This window comes from Schistocerca gregaria, chromosome 3, assembly GCF_023897955.1.
Source record: "Schistocerca gregaria isolate iqSchGreg1 chromosome 3, iqSchGreg1.2, whole genome shotgun sequence".
Taxonomy (NCBI): domain Eukaryota; kingdom Metazoa; phylum Arthropoda; class Insecta; order Orthoptera; family Acrididae; genus Schistocerca; species Schistocerca gregaria.
In genome coordinates, this window is record NC_064922.1 from 946,300,061 (window position 1) to 946,325,649 (window position 25,589).

General features: G+C 46.6%; 1 protein-coding gene and 4 non-coding genes across 5 annotated transcripts in view; 3 read left to right on the forward strand and 2 right to left on the reverse strand.

The window, feature by feature from the left end:
• LOC126355878 (low-density lipoprotein receptor-related protein 2) overlaps positions 1–25,589 on the reverse strand; it is a 1,254,105-nt gene that overhangs the window by 701,885 nt on the left and 526,631 nt on the right. The window lies entirely within an intron of this gene.
• Positions 23,874–23,948, reverse strand: Trnas-uga (transfer RNA serine (anticodon UGA)). Its single transcript has one exon. It is a non-coding gene; the product is annotated as a tRNA-Ser (tRNA).
• On the forward strand, positions 24,126–24,200 carry Trnas-uga (transfer RNA serine (anticodon UGA)). Its single transcript has one exon. It is a non-coding gene; the product is annotated as a tRNA-Ser (tRNA).
• Trnas-uga (transfer RNA serine (anticodon UGA)) lies at positions 24,426–24,500 on the forward strand. Its single transcript has one exon. It is a non-coding gene; the product is annotated as a tRNA-Ser (tRNA).
• Trnas-uga (transfer RNA serine (anticodon UGA)) lies at positions 24,726–24,800 on the forward strand. The gene has a single exon. It is a non-coding gene; the product is annotated as a tRNA-Ser (tRNA).

A 25,589-nucleotide genomic window follows, 5' to 3' on the forward strand; every position in this document is an offset into this window, starting at 1 on the left:
CTTCCATCGATCGGCAACAAACAGTTGGCGACGTGACTGTTCAGGGCGAAACGCGAAGAAACAAGTAAACCAAGACCAGGCAACCTAGTGTAATGAAGGACAGGGGCCGTCGAGCACTGCGGGGGGTTGTTTATTGTTGTTGCTGTTGTGGTCTTCAGTCCGGAGACTGGTTTGATGCAGCAGCTCTCCATGCTACTCTGTCCTGTGCAAGCTTCTTCGTCTCCCAGTACCTACTGCAGCCTAGATCCTTCTGAATCTGCTTAGAGTAATCATCTCTTGGTTTCCCTCTACGATTTTTACCCTCCACACTGCTTTCCAATACTAAATTGGTAAACTTGAGCCCTCAGAATATGTCTCACCAACCGATCCCTTCTTCTATTCAAACTGGGAGACAAATTTCTCTTCTCCCCAATTCCATTCAATACTTCCTCATTAATTGTGTGGTCTACCCATCTAATCTTCAGCATTCTTCTGTAGCTTCTATTCTCTTGTTGTCTAAACTATTTATCGTTCACGTTTCACTTCCAAACATAGCTACATTCCACACAAATACTTACAGAAACGACTACCTAACATTTAAATCTATACCAGATGTTAACAAACTTTTCTTCTTCAGAAATGCTTTCCTTGCCATTGCCAGTCTACATTGTATATCGTCTCTACTTCAACCATCATCAGTTATTTTGCTCCCCAAATAGCAAAACTCATTTACTACTTTGTCTCATTTCCTAATGCAAATCACTCAGCATCACCCGATTTGCTGTCTCTGACAGAATTACAATGTCATCGATGAAACTAAAAGTTTTTATTTCTTCTCCGTGAATTTTAATTTCACTCCGAATTTTTCGTTTCCTTCACTGCTTGCGCAATATACAGATTGAATAACATCGGGGATAGGCTAGGAGGGTAGTTGTTGTAAAGGATCGCAGGAAATCAGCAGAAGCAATCGCTCGTGCGTTCGAGAATGCTACCGAGTTAGAGGAGCCCATCTAGCACAATCATTGTGTGTAAGGATTTACAATTAACTAGGTACAAAGGGCGAGCAGCTCCGCATAGGGCGCACGTTTCTGTAGTGACTGTTAGGCGACGCTTCAGGGGTCTAAAAAGCGACACAACTACATATCGGATGACTCCAAACGAGAGATTTGAAGTGATAAATCCCGCTGCACCTTATAGCAATGTGATGGAAGGGTTTTGGTTTGGCGAATGGCTAGTGAACGCTCAAAAATATGTTTAATTCCTAAGGGACCAAACTGCTGACGTCATCGGTCTCAAGACACACACACTACATAAACTAACTTATGCTAAGAATAACACACACACTCATGCCCGAGGGAGGCCTACTGAAGTTACTTGCCATCATTTGTAGCGCCAACAGTGCAGTACAGAGATGGAGGTGTATTTTGTGGTTATGGTGTGGTCACCTTATTGCGCTTCTGGAAACATTCATTGCGGATGGATGTGAACACAATTCACAGCTCTGTGCACTGCGTAACACTTTGAAGTCCCTGTGTCATAGGACGGCATCTGTGAGACAATGGTTTGTGAGCAATAACATTCCTGAAATGGTCTGTCCTGCCCACAGTCCCAACGTGAACCCAGCGGAACACCTCTGGGATGAGTGAGAACGTCGACTTCTCTCCAGACCCTAGAGTTTCGGCTCTTGACGAAAAATGATATGCTAATCCTCCACAAACATTGAGACACCTCATCGAAAGTGTCCCCAGCAGAGCTGAAGGCAACGTAAAGGCGAAGGGTGGCGACTAAGAGGCGTTCTAATACGTATGATGAGGTTGTGTGTACTTGTACTGTATGAAGGCGCATCGGAATACCTCCATCAGTAAGTCCATGGTGACACGAAACCACCACGCCGACAAGACAGATACGTAACTTCAAGGCCAGACAGAACAAACATGATTACCGTCAGTAGGCTGCAGGAAAACGTCCTTCAGAACGACGGGCAGTGTTGTCATACGTATACATGCAGCTACCGAATTACATCCCTACAGACTGTGCAGCCAGCGTAACTCTGGGAAACACATCGGGTGGCGCGCTTCTCCTACCACGGTGTTGCTCCTAACGAGAAGGCTGCCGCCGTCCTATTGGTTCCCCTCCACAGTGCTGACTTGACCGTAAAGTGTTCTAGGGGCACTCCAGATACTCAGGTGGGAAGAATCACTAGACCCTCTTACTGTACTGCTCCGGGGTGAAGCGAAATGGGAGGTTCTCCGAAAGCGAGCAAAAAGGGTTAGATGGAGGAGTGTCGGATACGGGGAGAGGCGGCTGACACCTGTTAGCAAGTCGCGTCCTTTAGTGGCGCAGCGCAGCACTCGCGTTTCCGCAAGTTGGAAGGAACGCTCCAGGAGCGAACACGATTAGCGGTGTGCGCAGCACTCCAGCTCTCCAGGCGTCTGCGAGGCGGCGCAAAGTGCCGGCGAGGTCGGCCGAGGCCAGCCGCCGCAGCAGGAACAGACTCGGCTACTGGTGCCCCAGTCCGCTGCTTACACTCTGCAAACGATCTCTGCTTCTTCCGTGTCTTTTATCCCAGGCTTCTTGCGGTCGGCCCTTCTAGTCTTGTTAACGTCATTCGCTACGTATTTCAGAGGGCAGTCCCATCGTCTTCAGGTCGTTCTTTAAGATCCTACTCCATATATTAGGTAGGTGTCCGGCGCCAATTTTCGGTTCTTTCGTGTGAAGTACTGTTCTATTCCATATGATTAGGTCTAGGCGCACAGCATGCCTGTGCTTATGCCTAGGCGATTCTCTTGAAGTTTTCCGGCCTTTATCCTAGCTGGCGGACTCGTCTACGTCAACATCGTACTCCGCAAGCGCACCTGATGGTGTGTGGCGGAGGGTGCTTTTTGTACCGCTACCTGAGCCCTCCAGATACAACCATGAGTTGTATATCATATACAAAGACCAACCCATCAGAAGGATAGTGAAATCGTGCAGACTGAGGTGGGCAGGACATGTGGCTCGCACGAATGATACAGAAGTGCCAAAAGGAATATTACAAGGAAAGCCAGGAGGGCAGAGAGGACGTGGGCAACCAAGAGCCAGATGGGAAGATGGAGTAATCGAAGATCTTAGAAACATCGGAGAGTATTGGCAAAGGACCGAGAGAAATGGAAGGAAATTGTAGAAGAGCCCAAGCCTCATCATGAGCTGTAGATCCAAGGAAGAAGAAGAGGAACTGAGCCCTCCAACTCTGTTACACACGCCACGCGAATAGCGCGTGGGAAGAATGATTGTCGGTAAGCGTCTATGTTGGCTCTGATTTCTCAGATTTTCTCCTCATAGTCATTATGGGAGACGTACGTGTGTGTGTGTGTGTGGGGGGGGGGGGGGGGGGCGGAGGGGGGAAGTAATAAGATATCAGACTCTTCCCGGAAAATGCTCTCTCGAAATTTCAGTAGTAAATCGCTCTGTGATACACCACGCCTCTCTTGTAACGTCTGTCAATGGTGTTTGTTGAGCATCTCCGTGACGCTCTCGTGCCGTGTAAACGATCCCGTGAAGGAACGTGCTGCTCTTCGTTGGATCCTCTAGGGATCCCAGAAAGATGAACAATACTCAAGAATCGCTCGAAGATTCGCTTTATAAGGCACTTCCTTCGTGGATCAGTTACATTGATTCTTCCTAAGAATCTGAGTGTGAAATCTTGACGCTTTTAATTAAATAAAATTTAATTAAAATTTCACGCCTTTACTTTTCATTTTTACTTACTTATTTCACAAAGTAAGTCATCCTGGCGACATTTCTCCTAACGAGAGACCAGGTTGTTGATATCATTAGTGTAGTATGTTATACTTTGTTCACGAAACCACAACCTTACGTCTGCATCCACCGCTTCATCACCATCAAAGTGAAATCCACGAATGTCTTTTTTAAGTTTTGGGAACAGATGAAAATCTGATAGGGCCAGGTCTGGAGTGTATGTAGGATGGTGGATGAGAGTGATCCCAAGGCGCCGGATTGTTGCGGATGACGCAGCGCTCGTGTGTGAACGATGCTCGCGCTGAAAGATAGGGTATTGTATTGTATGTTAACCGGGGACCTAGAAACGACAGAGAGACTCCGTCCCCGCCGCAGCCGCAGTGGTCCACAACCCCACGACGACTACCGCAGCCCACTTCACCCCTCCGCCACCCTACACCGAGCCACTCTTCTGGTGCAGTTCACCTCCCTGTGGACCACCCCAGGGAACGTCTCACGCCACTTGAGTGTGACCCAAATGTTTGCGTGGTAGATTAATGGTGGTGTACGCGTACGTGGAGAACTTGTCTACGCAGCAATCGCCGACACAGTGTAGCTGAGGCGGAATAAGGGAAACCAGTCCGCATTCGCCGAGGCAGATGGAAAACTGCCTAAAAACCACCCACACACTGGCCCGCTCACCGGACCTCGGCACAAGTCCGCCGGGGAAAGAGAGGGTGGTTCACGTGCGTACGAACTTTTCGGCTTCGAAACTCGATTCCAGCAAGCTGTTTCTCACGCAGCGTCGTACTTCCGTCATACACCAGCATGTTGCACGCTACAATTCGGGGCCCTGTAAGGGCACAGGGTTGCAATTTGCACCCACGAAGCGGGAACGTCTACCGAGTGATATGCATGACAAAAAAAAATGGTTCAAATGGCTCCGAGCACTATGGGACTTAACTTCTGAGGTCATCAGTCCCCTAGAACTTAGAACTACTTAAACCTAACTAACCTGAGGACATCACACACATTCATGCCCGAGGCACGATTCGAACCTGCGACCGTAGCGGTCGCCCGGCTCAAGACTGTAGCGCCTAAAACCGCACGGACACTCCGGCCGGCCTATGCATGGCATGTAACACTAGTCGATAGTGAGAACAGAATAAAAACATTGAGATGTATAACTTTTTCAGCGCGGCCTCGTAGTACAGGTCGAAGGTGGTTCTATGATGTTTTGGGAGTGTTTCTTGTGCCATGACTTGTGCCTACTAATTCCTCTTCACCTGAACAGCAACCAGGATATTTATTTGTTGAATAAATGCTGCCCTTCCTCCAGCTTGTATTATTTCTAATTTTTTTTATTTACTTATGTACGAGGCGTGTTTTTTAAGTAAGTATCGTTTTGAAATTTAAAAAAGACGTGCTAAGATATCTCAATAACTTTATTTTTACATGAAAGCCTGCACTTTAATCTTCTTTTCTACATTATTTCCGTCAATATTGATGCACTTCTCATAACGTTGTACCAGTTTTTGAATACTCTCCTCATAGAAATCTGCCGCCTGACTTGTTAACCACTGCATCACCACTGTTTTGACTTTTGTTCTACACCATTACGTCTATCGTGAGTTTTATCCATGGAACAAGTGCCTGACTGACAGAATCTTCCTCCAAGACAACAGCCTTGTTCCAAGGGCTGCGCACTTACGTTCCTGGTTTGGCACCCTGTCCTACATCTGCTACCCCCTCAAAGCATGCTCCCTTATCCTTACAGATAATGTATGGGAGTATTTGGACCAGCACATGTCCGCGCGGAATTAGCCGAGCGGTCTAAGACGCTGCAGTCATGGACTGTGCGGCTGGTCCCGGTTGAGTTTCGAGTCCTCCCTCGCGCATGGGTATGTATGTTTGTTCTTAGGATAATTTAGGTTAAGTAGTGTGTAAGCTTAGGGACTGATGACCTTAGCAGTTAAGTCCCATAAGATTTCACACACATTTGAACATTTTTTGAACCAGCACACGAAAGATAGCACTCGGAATCAGCACAATTCGGAAGCTCTATGGGGCGTAATCATCAGTTTGTGGACGCTCTTCCTCGCCGATCTGAGGGCATTAAAAAGACCAGACACTGAGCCAGCGGTGAGTGACTAATATTTGACCGTCTGATTCTTACTTATACAGTTTCTCTTAAGTCGTAGCTCATTTTACGCGAAGTTGTAAAACGTAGTGGAAACGGTTGCACACAGAGGCAACTGCCGCCCATACGTCCTCTGCCTGCTGCTCGTTCTCCTAGGCGCGCTTTATTGCCACGACCTTCCTGGAAGCAGCCGCAGGGCTCGGTGTTTGCCGCTGCGGCAGCGATTACACAATGACTAGAAGTCGCTGCCGTGTCTTCCGCGGCCGCTCGTTGCCCCTTCTCGTAGCGATTACTCGCAAGCGCACCTCCAGCCATAATTCCCGTCCTTTTACGGCTTCTGGTTTTTATAGCCAGCCTCTGGCTGCCTCGAGAGGTTACTTGACTCGGAAATTACTGCCGCTTTTCGATCGCTCGCAGCTCACGGACAATGTAAGTTACAGGGGAAGCCCGTCGTCCTCATTAAACAATAGAACCACTTTTCAGTGGGCTAGACCTCGCACGGGCAACCTTTGATGATCTGTGGGCCTGATTCGTATACTTACTTAAGCTTGCGGGACGTCTTGTTACGTGACACGACAGCAGCGCTCCTAGCGCATAAAATCGAAACTATATCGTCCGTGACGTTAGTATCTGTGGGGTAAGGCACCGATAAGGGTGGGATCGCTCTCCCGACACACCACGCCAATAAATTATAGTTCAAAGCACGCTTCGTGAGATTACGTTCATTTTATGTTCACTCCATCTTACGATGCTTTCATCTACTTACGCATAGTGAAGATTGTATTTTTACTTAAAACTTCCGTTGTATAGTTCTGCGACACTTTTAGTAAAAGAAAGAATATTCATTACGGCAGAGTTCTAATAAGTCCATAATGGACGGAGTTATTTACTGATGTTAATACGAGAAAAAACAGAAAAACAAATTACGGCAATAAGATAGGCAATCGTAGGTGAGCCGGCTGTCGTGGACGAGCGGTTCTAGGCGCTTCAGCCTGGAGCCCGCGACCGCTGCGGTCGCAGGTTCGAATCCTGTCTCGTTCATGGATGTGTGTGGTGTCCTTAGCTTAGTTAGGTTCAAATGGCTCTGAGCACTATGGGACTTATCTTCTGAGGTCATCAGTCCCCTAGAACTTAGAACTTAAACCTAACTAACCTAAGGACATGACACACATCAATGCACGAGGCAGGAGTCGAACCTGCGACCGTAGCAGTCGCGCTGTTCCGGACTGAAGCGCCTAGAACTGCTCGGCCATCGCGGCTGACCTTAGGTTAGCTAGGTTTAAGTAGTTCTAAGTTCTAGGGGAGTGATGACCTCATATGTCAAGTCCCATAGTGCTCAGAGCCATTTGATCCATTTTTTTAAATCCTAGGTGACAAACAGTTATGAGTAATTTTGCGAATTTCTTCCGCGGGCCCGCTTCAAACCAACGGGGCGCCGGTTGCCCTCCCGTGCTCTAGACTGTTTGCGCAAATCTCGATAAAGTTTAATCTAGAATGAGATTTTCACTCTGCATCGGAGTGAGCGCCGATATGGTAGAGCACTTGCCCGCGAAAGTCAAAGTTTGGAGTTCGAGTCTCGGTCCGGGACACAGTTTCAAATTTTAATGAGTAAAGAGAAACAATTTCTTTTCTCGTAAGGGACGAGTTGAGGTCCAAGGATACCGTGAAATCTGTTGCTTTATCGTCTGGTGCCATACGCCTCGTGAAGGTAACACTGTAAATGTAAATACTTAGACATACATACCAGACTTAAGGTAATATTTGTCTGTATCTGACACATTACACCTCCCAAATGCTCTATAAGTATCAGAAAGTGATTGGGTTTTCTTTTGATGTAATCACTGTATTTTATGTAAAGAATTTCGTTAATCTTAAAATAGTTGCGTACGTTTAAAGTAACTTCTAATAAGTTTTGATTGCAATCATGTTTGCGAGAGCAATTGTTTAGACAAGCAGCAAGTTTTGATATAATAATAAGAGGACGGCAGTTGACTTCTTGCTGACCGGAGCACGTGTATGGATGGCGAAGATGCAACCATGGACATTGTGGTGTGCGTACTGTAAGGCCTTCGGTACACACACCGTCACATTATTTGACTAGTCGCTCTAACGACGTAGGCGAGTGTCTGCAATACGTCTCGTGGTCTTATCGTGGCGTGTTTATCTTCTGCCGGTAGGTCAGACGATAGAAACAGAACTTGATTAATTTTCACACACATTTATTAAAATAATAACCAGCATAAAATAACTTAACTTATATCTCTGATACCTGACAAAGTGTCTATACATTTCTCTTCATGGCTATGTACACGAATATGATAATCTAATTAGGTGCAGACTGAAACTTGACTATAGACTGGTACAGACTAATGCAGACTGACTAATCGGAGGCCTGCACACTCGTTATAATACCTCGCGCGTTCATGTATCACTGCGCGAGTGTGATCCGCGAGGAGAAAAGGTTCTACGTTAGCAGCAATCTCATTGGCTGCGTTACATATTAATACGCGGATCGGCGGAAGCAGAATGTGGTCCGTCTCTAAGGCAGCGCCATCTCGTAGTGCGGAGACGGACGAGCGCTGCGCCTGCGCTGTTGTGCTTAGCGGGGCGCGCTCTAGTGGGAAAGTTGTGTACGCGCTGACTACGCGGAACTATGTACACAACAATCAACACAACAGAGATACAGACTGTTATCCGGCGTATGGAGAACTGGACAACGGGTATTTAAATGTTATGCGTCCTAGATTAATTTTCCGCGCAGTATTTTAAAGCCTGCGACACGGGAAAAGCGCACAGACACGTCTTCCAACGGGGCTCTTTTCGAGACAGAACGTGGAAAGCTAAGTTAAAATTCCCATACGTCGATGTGCCTCTTATCAGTTCGCTTTAAACGTGTGAGCTTGTGTTATGCCATGATCACAAACAAACCACGAGGCAAGATGCTGCGTGGTGCGGGCCTGGAGATTAGCGCCAGTTGCTTTTCGCATGGCTCCCTCTGAGTGGTTCTCCCTACTTGAAGCAAACAAGCTCTTCATTCATGTCCCCAATCACACTATGTCACACGTTGTACGCAAAGAAGTTTTATAAGTCAAAAACATACGTGTACCAAGTCTGGGACACACCTAGGCATCGCCGAGCTTCTTAGCTAGTAATCGAATAGCTTGCGAGCTAGAGCCACCGGGTGCCGGAGTACCTGCTGAAGCGCCGCCTGTCGGTGAGAGCGTTAGCGGGCTAACACATGCGGCTGGCCGTCGCTGCCCCCTGTGAGTGATGGCGGCCGCGGCTGACAAACGAGCAGCGCCGCAGCGAGCTATCGATAACGCGTGACTGACGCGACAGCTCGCTTGGTCGAACCGCCGCAGTCCGCTCGCTCCCGTATAAATCAGCCGGGCTGCGCCTCCGCTGCCTGACCTCAGCCACTGTTTACAGCTCGGACAGCGAAGAGGGAGTCCTGCGAGTGTCTCCGGTGACGTCACCGCCTGAGTGCTGCGCACAGAGACAGGCACGAAGTCGCTGGCTGCTCGCGGTGCGATTGCCGGTAAAAAATATTGGCGTAACGTCATAAATCGTCATATATAAAGTTCCAAGCAAAGAAAGGAAAACAGAAAGGTGGAAGGAGTATATAGAGGGTCTGTACAAGGGCGATGTACTTGAGGACAATATTATGGAAGTTGAAGAGGATTTAGATGAAAATGAAATGGGAGATACGATACTGCGTGAAGAGTTTGGCAGAGCACTGAAAAACCTGAGTCGTAACAAGGCCCCGGGAGTAGACAACATTCCACTAGAACTACTGACGGCATTGGGAGAGCCAGTCCTGACAAAACTCTACCATCTGGTGAGCAAGATGTACGAAACAGGCGAAATACCCTCAGACTTCAAGAAGAATCTAATAATTCCAATCCCAAACAAAGCAGGTGTTGACAGATGTGAAAATTACCGAACTATCAGTTTAATAAGTCACAGCTGAAAAATACTAACGCGAATTCTTTACAGACGAATGGAAAAACTGGTAGAAGCCGACATCAGGGAGATCATTTTGGATTCCGTAGAAATGTGGAACACGTGAGGCAATATTGACCCTATGACTAAACTTAGAAAATAGATTAAGGAAAAGCAAACCTACGTTTCTAGCATTTTTATACATAGAAAAAGCTTTTGACAATGTTGACTGGAATATTCTCTTTCAAATTCTAAAGGTGGCAGGGGTAAAATACAGGGAGCGAAAGGCTATTTACAATTTGTACAGAGACCAGATGGCAGTTATAAGAGTCAAGGGACATGAAAGGGAAGCAGCGGTTCGGAAAGGAGTGAGGCAGGGTTGTAGTCTCTCCCCGATGTTATTCAGTCTGTATATTGATCAAGCAATAAAGGAAACAAAAGAAAATTTTGAAGTAGGTATTTAAGTCCAAGGAGAAGAAATAAAATCTTTCAGGTTCGCCGATGACATTGTAATTCTGTCAGAGACAGCAAAGGACTTGGAAGAGCAGTTTAACGGAATGGGCAACGTCTTGAAAGGAGGATATAAGATGAACATCAAAAGGAAAACGAGGATAATGGAATGTAGTCGAATTACGTCGGGTGATGCTGAGGGAATTAGATTAGGAAATTAGACATTTAAAGTAGTAAAGGAGTATTGCTATTTGGGGAGCAAAATAACTGATGATGGTCGAGGTAGAGAGGATATAAAGTGTAGACTGGCAATGGCAAGGAAAGCGTTTATGAAGAAGAGAAATTTGTTAACATCGAGTATAGATTTAACTGTGAGGATAAATAGTTTGGAGAAGACGAGAATAGAAGCTTTCGAAATGTGGTGCTACAGAAGAATGCTGAAGGTTAGATGGGTAGATCACATAACTAATGAGGGGGTATTGAATAGAATTGAGGAGTTTGTGGCACAATTTGACAAGAAGAAGGGACCGGTTGGTAGGACATGTTCTGAGGCATCAAGGGATCAGCAATTTAGTACTGGAGAGCAGCGTGGAGGGTAAAAATCGTAGAGGGAGACCAACAGATGAATACACTAAACAGATTCAGAAGGATGTAGGTTGCAGTAGGTATTGGGAGGTGAAGAAACTTGCACAGGATAGAGTAGCATGGAGAGCTGCATCAAACCAGTCTCAGGACTGAAGACAACAACACTGAAGCGCCGAAGAAACTGGTATAGGAATGTGTATTTAAATACAGCGTATGTAAACAGGCAGAATACGGCGCTGCGGTCGGCAACGACTATGTGACACAAGTATCTGGCGCAGGTGTCAGATCGGTAACTGCTGCTATAAAGGCAGCTTATCAAGATTTGCCGAGCGGTTGTAGGCGCTTCAGTCCGGAACCGCGCAGCTGCTACGGTCGCAAGTTCGAATCCTGCCTCGAGCATGGATGTGTGTGATGTCGTTAGGTTAGCTAGGTTTAAATACTTCTAAGTCTAGGGGGCTGATGATCTCAGATGTTAAGTCCCATAGTGCTTAGAGTCATTTTGAATCAAGATGTTTGAACGCAGTGATGGGACATAGCATATCCGAGGTAGCGATGAAGTGGGGATTTTCCCGAATGATCATTTCACGAGTGTACCGTGAATATCAGGAATCCGGCCAAACATCAAATCCCTGACGTCGCTCCGGCCGGAAAAAGATGCTGCAAGAACGGCAGGTGGGGAAGGGGGGGGGGGGGGTAATCGGTCTAATGGGATTAGGGAAGGATAGGGAGGGAAGTCGGCCGTGCCCTTTGAGAGGGACCATCCCGGCATCTGCCTGAAGCGATTTAGGGAAATCACGGAAAACCTAAATCCGGATGGCCGGACGCGGGATTGAACCGTCGTCTTCCCGAATATGAGTCCAGTGTGCTAACCATTACGCCATCTCGCTCGGTTCAAGAACGGGACCAACGACAACTGAAGAGAACGTGACAGAAGTGCAACCATTCCGCAAACTGCTGCAGATTTCAACGGTGACCCATGAACAAGTGCCAGCGTGCGAACCATTCACAGATACATCGTCGATATCGGCTTTCGGAGGCGAAGGCCCACCGACATTGGACTGTTGATGACTGGAAACATTTTGCCTGGTCGGACGAGTGTCGTTTCAAATTCTATCGAGCAGATGGACGTGTATGGGCATGGAGACAATCTCACGAATCCTCGGACCCTGCATGTCAGCATGGGACCCTTCACGCTGGTGGAGGCTCTGTGCCGGCCGCTGTGGCCGAGCGGTTCTATGCGCTTCAGTTTGGAACCGCGCGACTGCTACGGTTGTGTGTGATGTCCTTAGGTTAGTTATGTGTAAGTAGTTCTAAGTGAGTGATGACGTCAGATGTTAAGTCCCATAGTGCTGAGAGCCATTTGAACCATTTGGAGGCTCTGTAATAGTGTGGGATGTGTGCAGTGGGAGTGATATGGGACGCTTCATACCTCTAGACACGACTCTGACAGGTGAGACGTACGTAAGCGTCCTGTCCTGATCACTTGCATCCATTCACGACCATTGTGCATTCGGACATACTTGAGCAATTCCAGCAGGACAATGCGTCACCCCGCACGTCGAGAATACCTACTGAGTGTCTCCAGGAACACCCTTCTGAGTTTAAACATTTCCGATGGCCACCAAACGCCCCAGAAATGAGCATCATTGAGCACATCTGGGATGCCTTGCAACGTGCTGTGCAGAAGGTCCTCCGCCCTCTCGTACTCTTAACAGGTTTATGGACAGACCTGCAGGATTGATGGTGTCAGTTCCCTCCAGCACTGCTTCAGAGATCAGTCGAGTCCATGCCGCGTCGTGTTGAGACACTTCTGGGTGCGTCCGGCGGCCCTGTACGCTATTACGCAGGCGCACCAGTTTCTTTGGCTCTGCAGTGTGCAATGCCGAGCCGAAACATGAAGGTTACTGCCCGAAGCGAGACAATGGCGGACCGCAGACGAGAAACTCCACTGGCTTAAGTGACTTTGACAAACGGTAGACTGTTACGGTGCGGTGGGTGGAAACGACCGTCTCGGAAACGGCGCATACGATCAGCTGCTCCCGTAGTACTTTCCTGGGCATCTATGGGAATTATTTAAAGGACGGTAAGACCGCGAGTAGCGACAAGTTGATGGACATTCACGTCTCGTCACAGAACCTGTAGGTCGTAGGTTTACCTTCTCTACGAAGCAGAGCATGTTGCCATCTGTAGAACCTCTGACTTCAGAGTAAAATGCTGGCGCAGGTACAATTGTTTCGGTACGGCTCACATTTTTAAGTTCCTATGGGACGAAACTGCTGAGGTCTTCGATCCCTATTGACTCTAAGTTTAAACTTGCGTTAAGAACAACACACACCCATGCCCGAGGGAGGGCTCGAACCTTCGACGGGGAGAGCCGCGCGAACCGTGACAAGGCGCCTCTAACCACGCGCCTACCCCGCGCGGCCGGACGGCTCACGTTGTTGGATACGAGGCTCCGTTGCACACGACTTCTAGTGTTCGCCGTGCAGACGTAATGAAATCATTGATTACGACTGCAGTGGCCACGGCACCATCGAGATTCGACTGTGGCTCAGTGGGAACGTCCCATCAGATGGGACGAGTCTCGTTTCTTGTCACATCAGGAGGTGGATGGTCACACCCGAATACGCCGGCGAACAGCTGCTCGGAACAATCACCGGCCCAAGGTCGCAGGTCGGCGGGCGGGGGCATCTTCATCCTAGGAGGGATTCGCCTGAGCTTTCCTGGGACTTGTGGTAGTAACAGAAGACACCGTGGCAGTGGACTGCGGACAAGAGCACCGTTGCGCACTACACGCATCCCTTCACGCCTGACATCTTCCCGGTCGGAGATGGCATCTTCCAGCATGATAACTGTCCGTGTCACGCAAGATCGGAATCGTGCTACGGTGGTTTGAGCAGCGCCATAGTGAACTCAGGCTGGTTTCTTGGAAATCGAATTCTCTTGATCTAAATACGAAGGAACAGTTCCGGAACGCTATGGGGCACCAACTCCACGCCCGCAAACGACCGGCCCGTAGTTAACGCGAGTGCGTAGACTTGTAGTACCGCATACCACCGGATACCCACCGAGAACGTGTCGCACTGTACGCTGGACTGTTTGCGCTCCGAACCACCTGTTCCTGCAGCAGCCCTGTACTGTGGTGGCACCTGCCACTGACAGCCGCCTATCCCGCTGTAGCGAGCGGGCAAGTCGGCGACATCTCAACCAGTTCGCGTAGCTCTTCTGCTCTATTAACTATTCACAATATAAACTGTGCTTAAGTATTTAGAGTTTATCCTTTGCCTGCCCTCGTAAGAGATTGTACTGTACTCGTGCACTCCGTACATATGACGACTCTGTCGACTTGTAAATCGGCTGTCTACAGAATAATCACAATATTCGTATCACTACAAGTTCATCGGCGAAGAAGTGGGGGCGTGAAAGTTGTTATGCAACACGTGCGGCACAGGCAGACTCAACTTGCATTGCACAGTGACATTTCGGTGCACTAACAATTCTGTGATGAACGAAGGACTTTTGGTTTCACTGTCCTCCAACTATTTTCCAAAGATGTCAACAACAGTAGCAAGCAAACAGCCATCCGGCTTTGCCATTACCTAGATGCTCGTTTGTAAGCAATGGGCCATAACAATCTATGTACGAAGGTCACGCCAAAAGAAATGCACACTACTTTTTTTTAAAATCCCTCATTTATTCTACATGTTTGAAAGTTTTACAGTGTGTAGATACATCCTTTAGGAACAATATTTTCATTTCTCACACATAACTTCCACCCCTCTTAACTGCCTTACGCCATCTTGGAACCAGCGCCAGTATACCCGCACGGTAAAATTCTGGACCAACCTGTTTGGCAGCGTGCACATCTTTCGTGACAGTGGCTACATTGGACTGCGTAAAAATTGGGACTTTCTACGGGCGCTGATGACAGCACATTTGAGCGCCCCCACAAACCAACCACCATCATCATTAACATTATTTTTATTCATTAATGTAATAAAGTTAGTTAATATTTCATATGTTGTAGTTCAGGGAAGCCATCTGTCATTGCAATCAAAAATCCGACAGTTATGGCCGGAGAATGGCAGTTTCGTCTGGCCCTAGCAGCATCAGTATATGCACATTTTGAGTCTAATTTGTTTCTTTTAAGCTAAATTTCACCCATGATTTGAATGAAACTGATACTGGTTACGACGGCATATAGCAACTGCAGCGCTGAACTGTAATAACCAATAAATTACAAACAGGTATTGAACTCAGATTGTGTAATAAAAATACACGAATTTCCTCAGTTTCAAACAAATGCCAGATGTCCTTCAATTTTCAGCTACTACACTACTGGCCATTAAAATTGCTACACCACGAAGATGACGGGCTGCAGACGCGAAATTTAACCGACAGGAAGACCATGCTGCGATATCCAAATGATTAGCTTTTCAGACCATTCACACAAGGTTGGAACCGGTGGCGACAACTACAACGTGCTGACATGAGCAGTTGACCAGCGTTGCCTGGCGAAATGTCGTTGTGATGCCTCGTGTAAGGAGGAGAAATGCGTACCATTACGTTTCCGACTTTGATAAATGTCGGATTGCAGCCTAACGCAATTGCGGTTTATCGTATCGTAACATTACTGCTCGCGTTGGTCGAGATCCAATGATTGTTACCGCAGAATATGGAATCGGTGTGTACAGGAGGTAATACGGAACGCCGTGCTGGATCCCAACGGCCACGTTTCACTAGCAGTCGAGATGACAGGAATGCTATTCGCATGACTGTAACGGATCGTGCAGCCACGTCTTGATGTCTGAGTCAACAGATGAGGACGTTTGCAAGACAACAACCATCTGCACGAACAGTTCGACGACGTTTGCAGCAGCATGGACTACCAGCTGGGAGACCATGGCTGCGGTTACCCTTGACGCTGCACCACAGACAGGAGCGCCTGCGATGGTGTACTCGACGACGAACCTGGGTGCACGAATGGCAAAACGTCATTTTTCAGATGATTCCAGGTTCTGTTCACAGCATCATGATGGTCGCATCCGTGTTTGGCGACGTCGCAGCGAACGCACAATGGAAGCGTGTATTCGTCATCGCCATACTGGCGTATCACCCGGCGTGATGGTATGGGGTGCCATTCGTTATACGTCTCGGTCACCTCTTGTTCGCATTGACGGGACTCTGAACATTGGACGTTACATTTCAGGTGTGTTACGACCCGTGGCTCTACCCTGCGAAACCCTACATTTCAGCAGGATAATGCACGACCGCATGTTGCAGGTCCTGTACGGGCCTTTCTGGATACAGAAAATGTTCGACTGGTGCCCTGGCCAGCACATTCTACAGAGCTCTCACCAATTGAAAACGTCTGGTCAATGGTGGCCGAGCAACTGGCTCGTCACAATACGCCAGTCGCTACTCTTGATGAGCTGTGGTATCGTGTTGAACCTGCATGGGCAGCTGTAACTGTACACGCCATCCAAGCTCTGTTTGACTCAATGCCCTGGCGTATCGAAGCAGTTATTGCGGCCAGAGGTGGTTGTTCTGGGTACTGATTACTCAGGATATATGCACCCAAATTGAGTGAAAATGTGATGACATGTCAGTCAGTTCTAGTATAATATATTTTTCCGATGAATAGCCGTTTATCATCTGCATTTCTTCTTGGTGTAGCAATTTTACTGGCGAGTAGTGTAATTTTAAGTCGGCTGTCGAGAAGAGCGTGAATTTTCGATGTGGCGCAAGACGATGCTCGCGGCGACACTGTGGCAAGTGCGCACCCAGCAGCGCGGCCTTGTACGAGAGGCACTTCTTGCGGCCGGCGCAGCACGGCGTCACTGCCCAATCCAAACTGTGGCACAGCGACACAGCTGCGGTAACGCGATCCCTGCGTCCTCACTCGTCAGCTGAGCGGGAGGTCGCCGAGCGGGGTGGCCGCCGACCAACGCCACAGCCTACTGTGTGCGGTTCTCCGAGTGTTCACTTAGGACCGCGCACAGTCCACTGTTTGCTTTTTTCCATTAAATCTGGTTTGGGGCATTGGGCTATGGTTCAAGGAATATTTCTCTGCCTAATGTTTCGTCCTCCGGTGATGGACACATCAACAGAAAAATGTTCAAACGTGTGAAATCTTATGGGACTTAACTGCTAAGGTCATCAGTCCCTAAGCTTACACACTACTTAACCTAATTTATCCTAATGACAAACGCACACACCCATGCCCCAGAGAGGACTCGAACCTCCGCCGGAACCAGCCACACATCATCAGAGGCTGCAACGACTCAATAAGCAGTTACAATAGCAAACAAGTTCAGTAACCCGATCTCTTTATACATAGGGGTCCAAAAAAATGTATGCATTGTTTAAAAATCCATAACTAGCAAACTAATTGACGGGGTTGCATCATTTTTAGTGAAAGTGTAGCTTAAAGTCGAACTTAAAGATATCACTGTATGTGTTCGAAATGGTCACCGCCAACATCCACTCACAAACGATGCCGCCGAACTGCAGCACGAACTACTGACTGCAACGTGTTCAGTTTGATATTTGCACATGAATGTACGATGGATTCTGGAAGTTCATCCAATGTGCGTTGCTTTTGTGGATAAATGACGTCCTTTAGTGTTCCACACAGGTAAAAGTCCAGATGAGTTAGGTCTGGGGAACGTGGTGGATACTCCACAGCACCTCTACGGCCTATCCATATTCCTGGTATATTTTCGACGAGATACACCCTAACACGATTTCGGTAGTGGCCTGGGGCACCATCTTGTTGAAAGTCAACTCTTCCGCCTCCATACAAGTCACGGATGGCAGGTAAAATGGATGTCTGAAGCTTCTGAAGGTACACCTCACCGGTAACTGCCGTCAAAGAAGAATGGCCCATTGAAGTCCCAGTAAGACAACCCACACCACACTTCTGACAAATGCACGGCTTTGTCTACATGGACGTTCGGACTTTCGGCGGCCCAGTACATGCAGTTGTGGCGATTTACTGTACCACTGAGTTTGAACCGTGCCTCATCAGACCATACAATCATCTCTGCAAACTCTTCATCGCTGCGCACCTTGTTAGTAAACCACTCGCAGTACTCCATTCTACGATCTGGGTCGTCCCTAATTCAATGCGTGTAGCAATCGTGGGATGTTGCACTTCCACTTTGCTGTCTTCAAAACGCTAAAGGACGTCGTTTATCGACAAAAGCCACACACATTGGATGAACTCCGAGAATCCATCGTACATTCACGTGCAAATATCCAACTAAACACGTTGGAGTCAGTAGTTCACGCTGCAGTTCGACAGCATCGTCTGTGTGTTGATGTTAATGGTGACCATTTCGAACACCTACAGTGAGATCTTTAAGTTGGACTTTAAGCTACACTTTCACCAAAAATGAGACAACTCCGTGGATTAGTTTGCAAGTAATGGACTTTTAAACAGTGGATACATTTTTTTCGACCCCTCTGTATGTACAGGGTGAGAAGTATTCAACTATATGAAAAAAAAACGTAAATTAGTTACAAACTACGGTGTACACAAACTTTATTCGACATGTAAACGTCACTACAGATACTCGGATTCAGGTTATGACATGTTCGATATGCCTGCCATCATTATCGATGATGTGGCGCAGACGAATAGCGAAATTCTTGTGCAACGCAGCTAGCTCTTTATTCCCATGAAGTAATGAGTACTATCGAGAAGGGATCTCAGATCGATTCCATATTCCTAGATTTCCAGAAGGCTTTTGATTCCGTTCCTCACAAGCGACTGATAATTAAATTGCGTGCCTATGGAGTATCGTCTCAGTTGTGTGACTGGATTCGTGATTTCCTCTCAGAGAGGTCACAGTTCGTAGTGATGAACGGTAAATCATCGAGTAGAAGAGAACTGATATCTGACGTTCCGCGAGGTAGTGTCATAGGCCCTCTGTTGTTCCTGATTTACATAAATGATTTAGGTGATAATATGAGCAGCCCTCTTAGATTGTTTGCAGATGACGCTGTAACTCACCGTCTGGTAAAATCATCACACAATCAATTCCAGTTACAAAATGATCCAGAGAGTTAGTGTATGATGCGAAAAGTGGGATTTGACATTAAACAAAGGAAAGTGTGAGGTCATCCACGTGGATACTAAAAGAAATCCGATAAATTTTGGGTATACGATAAATCGCACAAATCTAAGGGCTGTCAATTCGATTAAGTACCTAGGAATTACAATTACGAGCACCTTAAATTGAAAAGACCACGTAGATATTATTGTGGGCAAGGCGAAACAAAGACTGCGCTTTGTTGGAAGAACACTTAGAAGATGCGACAAACCGACTAAAAAGACAGCCTACATTACACTTGTCCGTCCTCTACTGGAATATTGCTGCGCGGTATGGGCTTCTTACCCTGAAGGATTAACTGAGGACATCGAAAAAGTACAAAGAAGGCAGCTCGTTTCGTGTTATCGCGCAATATCGGCGAGTGTGTCACTGATACGATACGCGAGTTGAGGTGGCAGTCGCTGAAACAAAGGCGGTTTTCTTTGCGGCAAGATCTATTTACGAAATTTCAATCACCAACTTTCTCTTCCGAATGCGAAAATATTTTGTTGCCAGCCACCAAGGTAGGGAGAAATTATCATCATAATAAAATAAGAGAAATCAGAGCTCGAACGTAAAGATTTAGGTGTTCCTTTTTCCCACGCGCCATTCGAGAGTGGAATGGTAGAGAAGTAGTATGAAAATGGTTCGATGAACCCTCTGCCAGGCAATTAAGTGTGAACTTCAGAGTAACCATGTAGATGTAGATGGAAGAAAACTTCTGCCTCAGTGTGGCATCAGCTTCAAACTTGGCACAAAACTTTACTGAAACTTGGCAGATGATACGCTGATTAAGCATAGCTCTTATTGTAATTTACAATGAATTTTATCTGTGAACTCTTAATTGTTTTAGTTAACTTTTTATCAACTTTTTTTACCTCTGGCGACTGGTAATACATACATAAAATTTTCATTCTTACGTTATTGTAGATTGGCAATGCCAAGTACAGCGTTTCTGAAGGAAGAAATTTGTTTAATATCGAGTATAGATTTAAGTGTCAGGAAGGCGTTTCTGAAAGTATTTGTAGGGAGTGTAGCCACGTATGGAAGTGAAACGTGGACGATAAATAGTTTACACAAGAAGAGATTTCGAAATGTGGTGCTACAGAAGAACGGAGCAAATTAGATGGGTAGATCACATAACTAATGAGGAGGTATTGAAACGAATTGGAGAGAAGAGAAATTTCTGAACAACTTGACTAGAAGAAGGGATCGGTTGGTAGGGCATATTCTAAGGGATCAAGGGATCACCAATTTAGTATTGGAGGACAGCGTGGAGGGTAAAAGTGGTTGAGGGAGACAAAGGGATGGATACACTAAGGAGATTCAGAAGGATGTAGGCTGCAGTAGGTATTGGGAGATGAAGCAGCTCGCACAGGATAGAATATCATGGAGCGCTTCTAACAACACTACCACAACAAAGGTCAAAATTTTATAACGATTGTGGTGTTGCTGACGTCGCTAAGTACTGCATTATCGGGCAACAACAGTCATATTATTTGGCAGGTGTCATTAGAGCACTGTTAATAGTCATTTCATGTAATAATGAAAAAACTAGGCACTCATCTTTTTGTGTTTCCCACGCTGGTCTCGTCGTAAAATCATGGCTCAATCGGTGAAAATCTAGGTGGTTATGATTCCAAGCTTGCAAAGAGGCCTAGGTTTTATTCTGCTATAGTTTTGTAGATGCGCTTCACAAACCATTCTTGAAGGTTACACTATTGCTGGACAATGGTGATGTAAAAAAAAAAAAAAAAAAAAAACAGCACTCCGAAATTAAGTTACACTTCCTTTTAATTGCTTTTATTGCAATGTCACGTGACACACAAACATCACTTCACAATACAAAACATACTTGAAAACATCTTCATCACAGTCACTGTTAAAGTTCACATTTTATCAGCTGACTACAATATTCGTCTTTCCAACATGATGTCCAAGACTTGACTCTCTCAAGGTCCGACTCTCTTACGCGCCCAAAAATCACAGTTACAAGTACGTCAAAGATCATAGTGACAAAAGAAAGAATACACATAAGAATAATATCATTGCAATATAAACATATCGATGTGTCACAAATGAAATCAAATATGAATGTTGTCTCAGAAATATGTCAGCTACTTTGCAGAAACACAGTAGAATATAGCTGGTATCGAGAGGTTCAGGTGAGGTGCCGTAATGTTTACGTAATGCAAGTACCATTACAAGCTGCATCACACCAGTCTCAGGACTGAAGACCACAACAACGTTATTGAAATGTCAATTACAGATCTAATGATGAAAGCTGCGAAAATGACGCAGTGAATCGGTATATTTCAAGTGATCTACCGGTTTTATTCTCAAAAATCTCCGCATAATCTCTTACGGAATTAGTGAAGGAAAGAGTGTCGCGTGGTATAACAAAACTGGCAAATGGACAACCTTCCGAAAGCAGCCATACTGCTGTAGCCGGAAGAAGGAAATTAACTACGGCCAGATGGTCCCGTAGAGTGTGGCGGCGGCCACCTTGCTGTGATGAACACGGGTGACAGTCGACAGCAGCGACGGGAGATGAGGGCATCGACGCGCCGATGGCTTCGGCCCTGCGCCCGCCAAATGCATACTAATCTGTCCGGTCTGGGCTTCAGTGGCCGCAGACACCGCCGCTTTTGCTTTGCAAATTTCGCCCCGGGAACAGGGCGCGGGTACTGCACAGGTCCCTGGGGTTATCACCGGAACCGGGGGTGAATAAACTCGCGCGCCTCATTTTTTTCGCCTCCGCGTCTCATCCATCCTCCCTGTTTGTTTTCCCCCGTGTATCCGTCAGTGCCTGTACCTCATCACGCGCAGTCCTCCAACTTCCGAGTCGCAAGATCGTCATATTCATACGACGGATAAAACTTGTGCCGCGAGACCTGATAATACGTGTCCCCGGTCGCTGCACGAATACGTATCAATTATGCATGAGCTGGGTCGTTTTTAAAGCAGTGGGGCGGTTTATTTCCCGCAGCGCTAATTCTCTCCAGCGAGATAACGTCACCATGGAATTCGATGCGCGCATCCTACCCCGACCGCGGCGGAAACACGCATCCCCGCTGATTTACTCGTACTTATTTTTCCTGCGTTTATCAATCAGCAAATGCGAGTGGTAAAGTCACCGTACTCTATGCAACAACCGCCCAGGTTTGCAACTCAAACAACACGAATGGGAATCCTCAAATGGCTGGATAACGTAACAGTGATGTCCGCCTCCCGCTCAGATAAAAGCAAAGGAGAGTCGTATGCATCTCTCTGAAAATTTGCAAAGCAAAATTTTGCCCTTATGTTTCCGTGAATGCACAATCATGTATTGAGAACTCTTTTAGTACTCCGGAGAGACGAAGATGAGGGCAGATACAGAATAGACAGAGAGGCAGTAGCACGACATTCTCTTTGCCCTAGACGTAAGAATTCACGGTAGAGATAGTCTTCGGCTGTCTCTCTCTCTCGGTCTACTGTCCTCCTCGATTTCCGTGTAAGCGCGAAAAATCGGAATGACAAAAACCACGCGAATTATTTATAAACAACACCTGACCTTTGATCAGTTACTTTCAAGTCTAAGGCGCTGCAGTCATGGACTGTGCGGCTGATCCCGGCGGAGGTTCGAGTCCTCCCTCGGGCATGGGTGTGTGTGTTTGTCCTTAGGATAATTTAGGTTAAGTAGTGTGTAAACTTAGGGACTGATGACCTTAGCAGTTAAGTCCCATAAGATTTCACACACATTTGAACATTTTTCTGAGTTATTTTCAACAATAAAACCCTTGCTAACATCCGTCGTCCGGTATCTAGAACCGTTACGCATTTAAAAGGCTGCTTTCCTTGAGGGAGGAGGTGGGTTCCATCTACGACAAACAGTGCTATTAGTGTGCGTCACACCTGTCTCTGACATTCCCGTACTAGAGGCAAGTGGCATTGGTGACGGGGCTCCCAAAACTCGGAGGTTTCCTTAAGATGAACTGTAAACAATTTGACTTCCTTATTGCACCAACATAACCGTCACAACAAACTAGTAACGAATCGTATCATCCATGCTTGATCTATTACTCCCTTGTGTTTCTCTTTTCACTTCAGTTTTCCTACTACACCCCACCTCCTCCGTTACCTATTTTGCATATTCTGCGCTTTTCTATATCCGCTATTATTTTCCTCTACTTTTCCTACCAGCGCCATGTTATGAATATCTGGGTGCTGCATCACTATTCCTACAAAACGTCTCCCTGCTTCTTGAAGCGTTTTCTGTTGCCTTTTCTACTCTCTTATTTTTGCTAGTCACTACCAGTTTCTTATTTTATCAGGTCATTTAGTTATGTAGTTTTGTAGAGCCACTTCTCGAGTGGACTAATTTTCCTCTCCTCCCGTTTACGCACAGCTCACGTTTCGGATCGATACCATGCTGTACAGCAAGCATACAGTCCCTGTTTGTTCTTCATCAATTACATACAAACCACATATGAAGGGCTTATTTCAATAGTGGTACAAGTCCACTTTTGTTCATTCTGAGACACACAGTCCTAAAGGTAAATGAGCGCTAAAAATGTGCAGTTGAGATAATACCAGAAATATTCAAGCATATGGCTTCTCGCTAGAGATGAACCTTTCTTTCTGTTTGTTTGGACCATTAATGTCAGAACCATTAAAGACAGAAAAGTGGAGGTATTGGACTTACACTACTATTGAACTAAGCCCTTTATATATGAAACTGCCAAACTTCAATACTTATTTCGACATACAGTCGTGAATTGTTTCTGAAATATCAAACGCGTGCCGGCCGCGGTGGTCTAGCGGTTCTAGGCGCGCAGTCCGGAACCGCGCGACTGCTATGGTCGCAGGTTCGAATCCTGCTTTGGGCATGGATGTGTGTGATGTCCTTAGGTTAGCCAGAATGAGATTTTCACTCTGCAGCGGAGTGTGCGCTGATATGAAACTTCCTGGCAGATTAAAACTGTGTGCCCGACCGAGACTCGAACTCGGGACCTTTGCCTTTCACGGGCAAGTGCTCTACCAACTGAGCTACCGAAGCACGACTCACGTCCGGTACTCACAGCTTTACTTCTGCCAGTATCCGTCTCCTACCTTCCAAACTTCCTTTCTTTCAGGAGTGCTAGTTCTGCAAGTTTCGCAGAAGAGCTTCTGTAAAGTTTGGAAGGTAGGAGACGGATACTGGCAGAAGTAAAGCTGTGAGTACCGGACGTGAGTCGTGCTTCGGTAGCTCAGTTGGTAGAGCACTTGCCCGTGAAAGGCAAAGGTCCCGAGTTCGAGTCTCGGTCGGGCACACAGTTTTAATCTGCCAGGAAGTTTCATATCAGCGCACACTCCGCTGCAGAGTGAAAATCTCATTCTGGAAACATCCCCCAGGCTGTGGCTAAGCCATGTCTCCGCAGTATCCTTTCTTTCAGGAGTGCTAGTTCTGCAAGTTTCGCAGAAGAGCTTCTGTAAAGTTTGGAAGGTAGGAGACGGATACTGGCAGAAGTAAAGCTGTGAGTACCGGACGTGAGTCGTGCTTCGGTAGCTCAGTTGGTAGAGCACTTGCCCGTGAAAGGCAAAGGTCCCGAGTTCGAGTCTCGGTCGGGCACACAGTTTTAATCTGCCAGGAAGTTTCATATCAGCGCACACTCCGCTGCAGAGTGAAACTCTCATTCTGGAAACATCCCCCAGGCTGTGGCTAAGCCATGTCTCCGCAGTATCCTTTCTTTCAGGAGTGCTAGTTCTGCAAGTTTCGCAGAAGAGCTTCTGTAACGTTTGGAAGGTAGGAGACGGATACTGGCAGAAGTAAAGCTGTGAGTACCGGACGTGAGTCGTGCTTCGGTAGCTCAGTTGGTAGAGCACTTGCCCGTGAAAGGCAAAGGTCCCGAGTTCGAGTCTCGGTCGGGCACACAGTTTTAATCTGCCAGGAAGTTCCTTAGGTTAGGTTTAAGTAGTTCTAAGTTCTAGGGGACTGATGACCAAAGTAGTTAAGCCCCATAGTGCTCAGAGCCATTTGAACCATCAAACGCGTAGTCGAGTGGAGATTGAAGGATCGTACAGCAAAAAGCTATTTTTTAATGACTGTAGAAATTTGGATGATTAACTTACGAACTGCGCGAAACACCATATCTGGCAAATGCTTGTTCCTTGTCCATACTCTGGTTCTTACCTGAAATGAAAACAAAAAGTGGTTACATTTCGTTTTTACTGTAATTGATGAGTTAAATAAAGTATGGTGCAAAAAGCGGCAATTGACTCTAAATAATGAAATAAAGAACAGTATGAGGTCATTCGCCGGCCCTCGTGGCCGTGAGGTTCTAGGCTCTTCAGTCTGGAACCGAACGACCGCTACGGTCGCAGGTTCGATTCCTGCCTCGGGCATCGATGTGTGTGCTGTCCTTAGGTTAGTTAGGTTTAAGTAGTTCTATGCTCTAGGGGACTGATGACCCCAGATGTTAAGTCCAATAGTGCTCAGAACCATTTGAATCATTTTGAGGTCATTCAACATTCACTTGAATACTAAAAAGGTTAAATTTCGGTTACACGATAAATCACACAAGTCTAAAGTCTGTCATTTCACCTAAATACCTAGGGATTACAATTAGGAACAAATTAAATTGGTACGATCATATAGATAATGCTGTGCGGAATGTGAATCAAAGACTGCATTTAATTGGCAAAACCCTTAGAAGATACAA